The sequence below is a fragment of the Hemitrygon akajei genome, chromosome 5, assembly GCF_048418815.1.
Source record: "Hemitrygon akajei chromosome 5, sHemAka1.3, whole genome shotgun sequence".
In the NCBI taxonomy this organism is placed as follows: domain Eukaryota; kingdom Metazoa; phylum Chordata; class Chondrichthyes; order Myliobatiformes; family Dasyatidae; genus Hemitrygon; species Hemitrygon akajei.
In genome coordinates, this window is record NC_133128.1 from 44,352,005 (window position 1) to 44,360,114 (window position 8,110).

An 8,110-nucleotide genomic window follows, 5' to 3' on the forward strand; every position below is an offset into this window, starting at 1 on the left:
CTGGATTGGGGAGCATGCCTTATGAGAATATGTTGAGTGAACTCGGCCTTTTCTCCTTGGAGCAACGGAGGATGAGAGGTAACCTGACAGAGGTGTACAAGATGATGAGGCATTGATCGTGTGGATAGCCAGAGGTTTTGCCCCAGGGCTGAAATGGCTAGTATGTGAGGGCATAATTTTAAGGTGCTTGGAAGTAGGTACAGAGGAGATGTCAGGAGTAAGTTTTTTTATGCAGAGAGTGGTGAGTGCGTGGAATGGGCTGCCAGCGACAGTGGTGGAGGCGGTTACGATAGGGTCTTTTAAGAGACTCCTGGATGGGTACATAGAGCTTAGAAACATAGAATATGTTTCATAGGCTTACCTATGGGTAAGCCTAGGTAGTTCTAAGTTAAGGACATGTTTGGCATAGCTTTGTGGGCCGAAGGCCCTGTATTGTGCTGTAGGTCTTCTATATTTCTATTTCTTTTTGTAACATTGTCATTTTTTAAAATCTGTTTCACTGTACTGCTGCCGCAAAGTAACAAATTTTAAAGATAAAGATTAGCTTTATTTGTCAACAGTGAAATATACAGTGAAATGAGTTGCTCTGTGTCAATGATCAACATTCGAGGGTTGCGCCGAGGCAGCCTGCAAGTGTTGCTACACTTTTGGCACCAACAGACCATGCCCACAACTCACTAACCCTACCTGCTTATCTTTGGAACATGGGAGAAAGCCTGAAGCACAATAAGAAACTCATGTCAACGTTAATAAGCCTGATTCTGATATTTGCCTACTCATCCCACTAATGAATAATTTTTAAAAATTGTTATGATTTGTATATTCTGATATTCTGTTATATTTTGCAATGCTGGTAGAATTACATTTGCTGTATCATTACAAGTTAGAGAAATATTTATTCTCTTCCCCTGGAATGTTATTTTTATTTTAGATTTCAAGACTCCAAACCCCATTAATTCATTAGTCAAAACAATGGGCAAGACCTTTGATTATTTTGGCACTGTACTTGTACACCAGCTGCAATAGATGCACAGGCATAATGAATAATTCACAGATGATTTATCTGATATAAAGAAATGCTTGATTTCTGGAGAATTCTTTCCATTGCTCCTATAGCTCATTAAATTGAGACTGACATCTTTAGTTAATTCACTGAAGTTCAAAAATTTTCTTTTGATAAAAGATGACCAAAGCATGACCTAACAGAGATAATTAAAGTTCTTAAAAGGTTGATAGATTGGATAGAGAGAAAATGGTTCCACTTCTGGGGACAACCATAATAAGAGGCTGTAAAATTAATATGGTAACCAAGAAATTCATAAAATAAATTTTGATATCCATAAAGTGGCGAGAATATGGAATGCACTACTATCAGGAGAGATTGGATCAAGTGGTATATTGAAGGGAAGAATAGACGAGCCTAATAGAGAAGAGGGTCAGCCTGATCAATTTGTATGAGAAAAGACAAGCGGAGTCCGAGTACAGCAGATAATCTAGACCTATTTATGCTGTGTAAGTATGTTTAATGTTGGAGTGATATGTTGGTCCTGTTGCCTAAAACTGCAATTGTCTTCATACTCACTATATCAATAATTTTTTGTAACTCATTGAGTTTCTTAGCATGTGTGTGTGTGTGTATATACAGTGCGTCTGTGTGTACAGTGTGTGTGTATAATGTGTGCACACATTACTCACTGGCCAGGAAGTTATAATTAGAAGAATGACAGTAGGGATATGCCAGCTGTGTAGATCAAATGTCTAACATAGAACATAGAATAGTACAGCACACTACAGGCCCTTTGGCCCACTATGTTGTGCTGACCCTCAAACCCTGCCTCCCATATAATCCCCCACCTTAAATTCCTCCATATACCTGTCTAGTAGTCTCTTAAACTTCACTAGTGTATCTGCTTCCACCACTGACTCAGGCAGTGCATTCCACGCACCAACCACTCTCTGAGTAAAAAACATTCCTCTAATATCCCTCTTGAACTTCCCTCCCCTTACCTTAAAGCCATGTCCTCTTGTACTGAGCAGTGGTGCCCTGGGGGAGAGGCACTGACTATCCACTCTATCTATTCCTCTTAATATCTTGTACACCTCTATAATTTCTCCTCTCATCCTCTTTCTCTCCAAAGAGTAAAGCCCTAGCTCCTTAAGTCTACCTTAAGTATTTTGCATTTAGTTGTCCATGCTCCCTGATTTGTACCTTCATGCACAAATCCAAGGAAGTATTGAGCTCCTTAGCTAAATCAGGATGTGGGGGATAAAATACTGTGAACTTAATGGATGTATTGTGCCACTTTCATTATGATTGCAATTTGCCTGTACCACAGTAAAATAAGCACCTCCTTCTGCTGCTCTTTCTCCCTCAACAGCCTATTTCTCCCAAAATAGTTCCAAAGCTCAATTTGCACCGATTTCTTACCACTGAGTTCTGTTCCTTATGTTGTTTCTCTCTTCCGTGTCTTATTGCCTCCCATTCTCATCCCTCTGTTAGTCTTCAAACACTCTGAGTTCCTTCATTTTGCAGGCCAGTGTTCTATAATTAGAAAGCGTGCTGCCACCGATTCTAGTCAAAACACCAACAACATTAACTTGACAAAATTTTTCTCAAACTGTGTAGCATCAAACACAACCAAAGTGAAAACATGGCGACACAAGAGACTGTGGATACTGGAATCTAGAGATAAAACCTATTAGAAGAACTCAACAAGTCAAACAGCATCTGTGGAGACAAAAGAGGTAAATTGTTGACATTTTGGGTGGAGAACCTTCATCTCAATATTTGAAGTTAAACAACCTAGGCTCTGTGAACAAGAGAATCAAATGCTTATAGAACCATAGAACACTACAGCACAGTACAGGCCCTTCAGCCCTCCATGTTGTGCCGACCCATATAATCCTTTAAAAAAGTACTAAACCCACACTACCCCATAACCTTCCATTTTTCTTTCATCCATGTGCCTGTCCAAGAGACTCTTAAATACTCTTAATGTTTTAGCCTCCACCACCATCCCTGGCAAGTCATTCCAGGCACTCACAACCCTCAGTGTAAAAAACTTACCCCTGAAGTCTCCCCTAAACTTCCCTCCCTTAATTTTGTACATATGCTCTCTGGTGTTTGCTATTGGTGCCCTGGGAAACAGGTACTGACTATCCACCCTATCTATGCCTCTCATAATCTTGTAGACCTCTATCAAGTCCCCTCTCATTCTTCTACGCTCCAAAGAGAAAAGTCCCAGCTCTGCTAACCTCGTTTGTTCTCCAATCCAGGCAACATCCTGGTAAATCTCCTCTGCACCCTCTCCATAGCTTCCACATCCTTCCTATAATGAGGTGACCAGAATTGAACACAATACTCTTAAGTGCGGTCTCACCAGAGATTTGCAGAGTTGCAAATGACCTCTCTACTCTTGAACTCAATCCCCCTATTAATGAAGCCTAGCATCCCATAGGCCTTCTTAACTACCCTATCAACCTGTGCAGCGACCTTGAGGGATGTATGGATTTGAACCCCAAGGTCCCTTTGTTCATCCACACTCCTAAGTAACTGTCCATTAATCCTGTACTCAGTCTTCTGGTTTGTCCTTCCAAAATGCATCACCTCACACTTGTCCGGATTGAACTCTATCTGCCATTTTTCTGCCCAACTCTGCAACCTGTCTATATCCTCTTGTAACCTTCGACCACCTACAGCTCCATCCATAACTCCTCCAATCTTTGTGCCATCCGCAAACTTACTCACCCATCCTTCCTCCTCTACATCCAGGTCACTGATAAAAATCACAAATAGCAGGGGTCCCAGGACAGGTCCCTGTGGCACTCCACTAGTCACCAACCTCCTGGCAGAATACTTTCCTTCCACAACTACCCTCTGCTTTCTTCCTTTAAGCCAATTTTTTATCCAAACAGCCAAGGTTCCACTTATCCCATGCCTCATGACTTTCTGGATGAGTCTCTCATGAGGGACCTTGTCAAATGCTTTGCTAAAGTCCATGTAGACCACATCCCCTGCCCTACCCCCATCAATTTCTTTTGTTACCCCTTCAAAAAACTCAATCAGGCTCGTGAGGCACGATCTTCCCTTCACAAAGCCATGTTGACTATCCATGAGTAGGCTGTACTTCTCCAAATGCTCATAGATCCTATCCTTAAGAATCCTTTCCAGTAGTTTGCATACCACTGATGTAAGACTCACCAGTCTATAGTTCCCAGGTTTCTCCCTATTACTTTTTTTAAACAAGGGAACTACATTTGCCATTCTCCAGTCTTCCGGCACTTCCCCTGCAGCCAAAGAGGATTCAAAGATCATGGACAATGCTCCTGCGATCTCTTCTCTCAATTCTCACAACAACCTGGACTGTATCGTATCTGGCCCTGGGGATTTATCAATCTTAATGTTTTTAAGAAGATCCAGCACTTCTTCCTTAATCTCCACATTGTCCAGCACACAGGCCCGCTCTACTTCGACCTCATCCTGATCAAGATCCTTTTCATTTGTGAATACTGAAGCAAAGTATTAATTTAGGACCTCCCCAACCTGCTCCGCTACCAGGCACATGTTGCCCTCTTTATCCTTTAGCGGTCCCACCTTCGTTCGCGTCATCCTCCTATCCTTCACATACGCAAAGAACACCTTGGGGTTCTCCTTAATCCTACATACCAAGGCCTTCACATGCCCCCTTCAAGCTATCCTAAGTCCTTTCTTTAGCTCCTTCCTGGCTACCCTATATTTCATAAGCCCCTCCTACTTCCTGCTTCTTATATCTAACATATGCTTCCTTTTCCCTCTTGACGAGTTGCCTCACATGCTTTGTCAGCCACGGTTCCCTTTTCCTAGCATTTTTTCCTTGATTCAGCAAAGTTACCCAGATTCTAAATCCAGGGGTGTACAGAATAATGTACTCCCTCTCTAGGACAGGGTTCAGAACCCTTTCAAACTACTCAGCAACATTTATGTTTTTATTTATTGAGATAGAATGTGGAATAGGCCCTTTGAGCCACGCCACTCAGCAGTCCCTCGACTTAAACCCAGCCTTGTCACTGGACAATTTACAATGACCAACTAACCAACCCATATAGTCACAGTGAGAACATACACACTCCTTACAGACAGCAGCAGGGATTGATCCCTAGTCCTTAGTACTGTAAAGCATTATGCTAACCACGCTTTATTGCTAACAAGAGAAAATCTGCAGGTGCTGGAAATCTAAGCAATCCACACAAAATGCTGGAGGAACTCAGCAGGCCAGGCAGTATCTATGGAAAAGAGTAAACAGTTGATGTTTCAGGCCGAGACCCTTCACCAGCAGTGGAAAAAATGATTAAGAGTCAGAGTAAGAAAGTGGAGGGAGGAGAGGAAGAACCTCAAGATGGCAGGTGAAACCGTTGTGAGGAGAGGGATGAAGTAGAGAGCTGGGATGTTGATTAGTAAAAGAGATACAGGGCTGGAGGAGGGGGAATCTGATAGGAGGACAAAAGGCCATGGAAAAAAGAAAGTGGGGAGCAGCACCAGAGGAAGGCAACAGGCAGATAAGGAGATAAGATGAGAGAGGGGAATGGGGAATGGTGAAGGGGGGGGGGTGGGCATTAATGGAAGTTCAAGGAATTGACATTCATACCATCACATTAGAGGCTACCCAGATGGAGTATAAGGTGTTGACCCTCCAACCTGAGTGTGGCCTCATCGAAACAGTGGAGGAGGCCATGGACTGACTTGCTGGAATGGGAAGTGGAAATAAAATCAGTGGCCATTGGAAGATCCCGCTTTTTCTGGCAGATGGAGTGTAGGTGCTCGGCAAAACATTCTCATCTCCCAGTCTACGTCGGGTCACAACAGGCCACACCAGGAGCACCGGATACAACAGGTGAAGTGTCACCTCACCTGGAAGGACTGTTTGGGGTCCTGAATGGTAGTGAGAGAGGTGGTGTAGGGGCAGGTGTGGCACTTATTCCACTTGCAAGGGTAAGTGCCAGGAGGGAGATCGGTAGGGAAGGACGAATGGATAACCGAGTCAGGTGGGGAGCAATCCCTGCAGAAAGAAGAAAGTGGGGGGAGGGAAAGATCTGCTTGGTGGTGCGATCCCATTAGAAATGGCAGAAGCTTCAGAGAATTGTGTGCTGGATGCAGAGGCTGGTGGGGTGGTAGGTGAGGACAAGAGGAACCCAATCCCTGGTGGGGTGGTGGGACGATGGGGTGAGGGTAGATGTGCGTGAAGTGGAAGAGATGCAGTTGAGGGCAGCGTTGATGGTGGAAGAAGGGAAGCCCCTGTCTTTGAAGGAGAACATCTCTTCAGTTCTAGAATGAAACACCTCATCCTGAGAGCAGATGTGGCAGAGACGGAGGAATTGAGAGAAGGGGATGGCATTTTTTACAAGTAACAGGGTGGGAAGAGATATAGTCCAGGTAGCTGTGAGAATCAGTGGGTTTATAATAGACATCAATAGATAAGCTGTCTCCAGAGATAGAGACAGAGAGATTGAAAAAGGGAGATGTCGAAAACAGACTAGGTAAATTTGAGGACAGAGTGGAAGTTGGAGACAAAGTGGACGAAGTTGATGAGCTCCGCATGGGTGCAGGAAGCAACACCAATGCGTCGTCAATGTAGCATAGGAAAAGTTGAGGAGTGATACCAGTGTAGACTTGAAGCAGAGACTGTTCCACGTAGCCAATAAAAAGGCTGGCACAGTTGGGACCCACCCGAGTGCCCATGGCTACACCTTTTATTTGAAGGAAATGGGAGGAGTCAAAGGAGAAATTATTAAGGGTTAGGACAAGTTCCATCAGACGGAGGAGAGCGGCGGTGGAGGGAAACTGGTTGGGGCTGGTATCCAGAAAGAAGCAGAGAGTTTGAGGATAGAGCTGTACAGGGACTGGACATCATGATGAAAATAATATAATGTAGTGAAATAAAAGCTTTATTGCTATTTATTTATATCTGCATTTGCACAGTTTTAGTTTATAGTTCCTAATGTTTCCAGTTACTGTTCTATAGATTTGCTGAGTATGCTTGCAGAAAAAGAATCTTAGGGTTGTACATGGTGACATTTATGTACTCTAATAATAAATTTTACTTTGAATTTTAACCAATATGCTACCCTGACAGAGCAGCCCAAAATGGCACTTTGTAAAACAAAATCTGTAGATAATAGAAACCTCAAATTGTCACTGGCTTGAAACTTCAATAGTGCCTCACTCTCTGCAGATGCTGTTTGATGTAGAACATATCTAAAACGGTTTCCGTTCTCAGGTTATTTTTCAGATCCTAGAATCTGGAGTAACTTGGTAACTGAACTTTGCAAATCAGTGCGACAAAGAGGTACTTGATCAAAGGAGGCAAAGGCAAAGAGGGAGGGGGGAAGCGAACGGGACATCGGGGGTGATTAACGAAGAGTGAGGTGGATTCGGAGGGAGATTGGTTTAGGGGAAAGAAGAGGACGGATGGGTAAGCGGGTATAAGGTGCGGTCGGGGATGAAGAAAATGGTCGAAGGCAGAACACTTTCGGGGGAACGGAGGGTCTCGAAGAAGAGGGAATATCGGGAGCTGGGAGTCGCAGGGCCACAGGCCGAGGAACGGTGGTAAGAAGCGGAGAGGCGGGGGCGACATCGGCAGCCGGTGGTGGTAACACGCCGGCGGCGACCCACCTGCCTGAGCACCGTTTCTGCTCCCTTCGCCCTCAGCCTGACTCCGATATCGGAACTCGAACTTCTCTCACCTCACTCCCAGTTTAGTTGTGTCGGTTACCCCGGCAACCTCGCATCCGAGAGTCAACAAGACGACATGCAGCGCCAAGATGCACTGCGAGGTAAACGAGTGCAGTCCTCCCGCTGCGTGCGCCACCTGCCGGGCCTCGACCCCTGCCGATCCGTGCTTTCCACAGTGAATGTGCCCTTGTGCCATGTGGAGAACATCCCAGATACTTTGCTCAGAATTGCTTGCCCTTCCTCTGCACGTTTCCAAATTATACGAGCAATTAAATTATGTTCTGAGTATATGTTTGCACATGTCCTCTGAGATTACCCATGTGTGAGAGCATATACAAAATGCTGAAGGCGCTCTGCAGTCACGCAGAATCTGTGAGAAGGAATTAACCGTTGATGTTTCGG

General features: G+C 44.4%; 1 protein-coding gene across 4 annotated transcripts in view; it reads right to left on the reverse strand.

Moving 5' to 3' along the window:
* The window catches only part of spag17 (sperm associated antigen 17), a 319,678-nt gene extending 311,824 nt beyond the window's left edge, over window positions 1-7,854 (reverse strand). For all 4 annotated transcript variants that reach the window (XM_073045385.1, XM_073045386.1, XM_073045384.1 and 1 more), the window contains exons 1-2: window positions 7,649-7,854; window positions 2,429-2,572 (exon numbers count right to left, since the gene is read on the reverse strand). The gene's annotated coding sequence lies outside the window, so the exon portion shown is untranslated. The remainder of the gene's footprint in view (window positions 1-2,428; window positions 2,573-7,648) is intronic.
* Window positions 7,855-8,110: the final 256 nt, after the last annotated feature.